Source organism: Hylobates moloch, unplaced genomic scaffold (genome assembly GCF_009828535.3).
Source record: "Hylobates moloch isolate HMO894 unplaced genomic scaffold, HMol_V3 SCAFFOLD_7, whole genome shotgun sequence".
NCBI lineage: Eukaryota > Metazoa > Chordata > Mammalia > Primates > Hylobatidae > Hylobates > Hylobates moloch.
This window is the reverse complement of record NW_026652282.1, coordinates 82,398,575-82,402,373: the sequence shown is the minus strand read 5'-3', so window position 1 is coordinate 82,402,373 and position 3,799 is coordinate 82,398,575.

The window sequence follows — 3,799 nt, the reverse complement described above, 5'->3', positions numbered from 1 at the left end:
TATGTGTGTGTGTGTGTGTGTGTATGTATATATATTCGTATGTTTTCCAAATTTCGAACAAAGAAGATGCGTTACAGTTACTTAGTAAAACAATTTGGCAGTTTCATATGAAGTTATAATATTAACTTACCCTACAATCCAATAATTTCACTTCTAGGCATTTACCCAAGAGAAATAGAAGCATACTATCCACTAAAATACCTGTATAAAAATGTTCCTAGCAGTTTTATTGGTAATCATCACCAACTGGAAACAATCCAAATGTGTATTAGCAGGTGAATGGACAAACATACTGTAGTATATCCACACAATGCAATCATAAATGCTTTATTCTCAGCAATTAAAAACACAGAACTTGTTGATTTAAGTATCTTGTAAATTCTGGGTATTAGGCCTTTGTTTGATGCATAGTTTGCAAATATTTTCTCACTTTCTATAGGTTGTTTGCTCTCTTAATAATTTCTTTTGCTGTGCAGTATCTCTTTCGTTTGATTAGGTCCATTTGTTAATTTTTTATTTTGGTGCAATTGATTAAACAAATCAACAAGCATAAAGCAAGTAATTCAATTTAAATATCGACAAAGGACATGAACAGACACTTCTCAAAAAAAGATGTATAAGCATCCAAAATATGAAAAAATGCTCCATATCACTAATCATCAGAGAAATGCAAATCAAAATGAGTATGAGACACCATTTCACACCTGTCAGAATGGCGTTTGTTTAAAAGTCAAAATTTAACAGATGCTGGTGAGGCTGTGGAGGAAAGGGAATGCTTATACACTGTTGGTGAGAATGCAAATTAGTTCAGCCATTGTGAAAAACAGTTCAGAGATCTGTCAAAGAACATAAAACTGCATTTTGACCCAGCAATTCTATTACTAAGATATACCTAAAGGAAAATAAATTATTCAGCCAAAAAGACACGTGCATTCGTATGTTCACTGCAGCACTGTTCACAATAACAAAGTTAAGGATTCAACTTAGGTGCACATCAAAGGTGGATTGGATAAATATGGTACATATACACCATGGAATACTATACAGCCATATAAAAGAATAAAATTATGTCCTTTGCAGCCACATAGATGCAGCTGGAAGCCATTATCCTAAGCAAATTATTATAGTAACAGAAAACCAAATACTGCATATTCTCGCTTGTAAGTGGGAGCTAAACATTGAATACTCATGGACATGAAGATGGAAACAACAGCCACTGGGTACTAGAGGGGGAAGCAAGAGAAGATATTGGGTACTATGCTCACTACTTGGGTGAGAGGACCATCCACCTCAAACTTCAGCATCTAGCAATATCACCTTGTAACAAACCTGCCCATGTACCCTGACTCCAATTTTTTAAGAAATAAATTCTTAAAAAAAGAAATAAATAGCATTTAAACTTAAAAAAATGCAGCTGATACATACGACAGGGGTGAATGTTACATTGTTTGAAAAAGAAAACTGACTCAAAAAGTACATATTCCCCTCCCTATGTTCTTATGTTCTCCTTGTTCAACTCCCTTGTTCAACTTCCACTTATGAGTGAGAACATACTGTGTTTGGTTTTCTGTTCTTGTGATAGTTTGCTGAGAATGATGGTTTTCAGCTTCATCCATGTCCCTGTTTTATGACTGCATAGTACACCACACACCAGGACCTGTCGGGAGGTGGGGGGCTAGGGGAGGGATAGCATTAGGAGAAATACCTAATGTAGGTGACAGGTTGATGGGTGCAGCAAACCACCATAGCACGTGTTATACCCATGTGACAAATCTGCACATTCTGCACATGTACCCCAGAACTTAAAAGTATAATAATAAAAAAATACGTATTATCTGATAACACACGTGTGAAGTCAAAGAACATGTAAAACTCATCTATGATGTTAGAAATCAGAACCACAGTTGTTTGTCCAAAAATATGACAGAGTGACTGAGAAGGAGCATGATGGGACATTTTGCCATAGTGGAAATGTTGTATATTATGATTGTAGTGGTGGTTACATGAGTGTATATAACTGTCAAAACTCATTTACCTGAACAGTTAAAATCTGTCCATTTTATTGTTGGTACTTTCTACCTGAATAATATTCATCTAAATATATCTATATTAACACCAAGAATAATGCCTGGCTCATGGTAGGTGCTGAATGGATATTTGAGAAATGAATATATTAGTAAATTTTCTATCAGCACCACTTTTGCCATAACCCATAGCTTTTGGTATGAGTGCCTTAGTGTTGTTGATGTCCCAAGAAAATGTGAGTTCACGTTTCAATTCCCTTTTATTGAATGAGCCATGCAAAATAACATTTTTGTCCTTAATTTTCCACTGGATTATTTTAGGATATGTTCATATTGTTGTATATTTATAATATTATCACATGGCTATACATAGGTATGCCCTCTACATTTTATTCTTTTTGAAATCGAGAGTTTTGGTAGCATAATGGAGAATTGCTAAAATTTATTTCAATAATGATTGAAAATATTGTACATTTTCTGTTTCTTGTATTTTGAATAGCGTATGTGATATATACTTCAAAGCTATGCTGCTAGGTAAAAAGGTTTCATTTTCCTTATATATTCTTGGTGGGAACTGTCTTCCATCTTTATAGAAATATTTGTATTTTTTATCTTTAATAATTTTCACCACAGTGTTAGTGTTTCTGAATATTCATTTATCCATTATTTATTTTAATTTGCCCACCTTGGTACTCTATTTATATTATTTTAAATAGAAAATGCTTCCTAAATTTGCTTACCATCCTTTGATATGGAACAGGATAATCATTTTCTGTATTTTACAATTTTAGAATATTATCCATCAATATGAGCACTTTCTAAAAGCTTCCCTACATATTGTTTTTCTCTCTCTTTCTCTCCCCCTCCATCCCTTTTTCCACACCCGTCTCTCTCCTGATTTTGGTTGGGTTGAACTAATTTTCATTGTTGTATTTTTTTTCCTTAAGTGTTTAAGAAATCTGATGCTTCTTTTTGTACATATGGATTTCCTTTCTCTCCCCTCTAGATAAATATGCATTGTTGTGCCTAATTATGTCTTCAAAATCAGAAATTTCAATCATTCCCAAGTTCTAAAATTATCTTGGGATTTTTGTTCAAATGATGGCCAAACGACTGGTCAGGATGTGGAAATCAGAGCAAGGGTTGAGGCCCTTATTTCCACAGTGATAGAAGGATTTAGATAAGCATGCAAAGTAGAGCTAAGACTAGGATTTTAATCCTGTAGTTGGGGAGCCCACCTTCATGAGTTTCACCAATGCCATAGTACCAAGATAAGTTTTCTAGTTCAGTCATGACTTTGAAGTAATTACGTAATGCCCTTCAAATAATGACAGTGGCTAATTGAACCTATGTGTCAGACACTAATTTAAGAAATTTACAGGTATTATCTTATTCAGAGATTACGTCATATACTTTACAAATTTTGTATATTCCGAGTTATAAATTTTGCTCCCATAATTGAACGGTGGTCTAACTATTACACTACGTATTTTAAATAATTTTCCCACAGAAATAGGAAAAAACATATGTCAATATTGCTGTCATATTTTGTGCATAATTAATTTTACTTGAGGTTCTTTTTTATTGAGATGGAGTTCCCATAACATAAAATGAAACATTTTAAAGTTAACAATTTAGTTACATGTATTTAGTACATTAGCAATATTGTGCAACCACAATTTGTATTTACAAAACATTTCACCACCACCTAAAACAAATCCTCATATCATTAAGCAGTTGCTATTCATCTTTTCTACCCAGCCTCAGGTATGCAG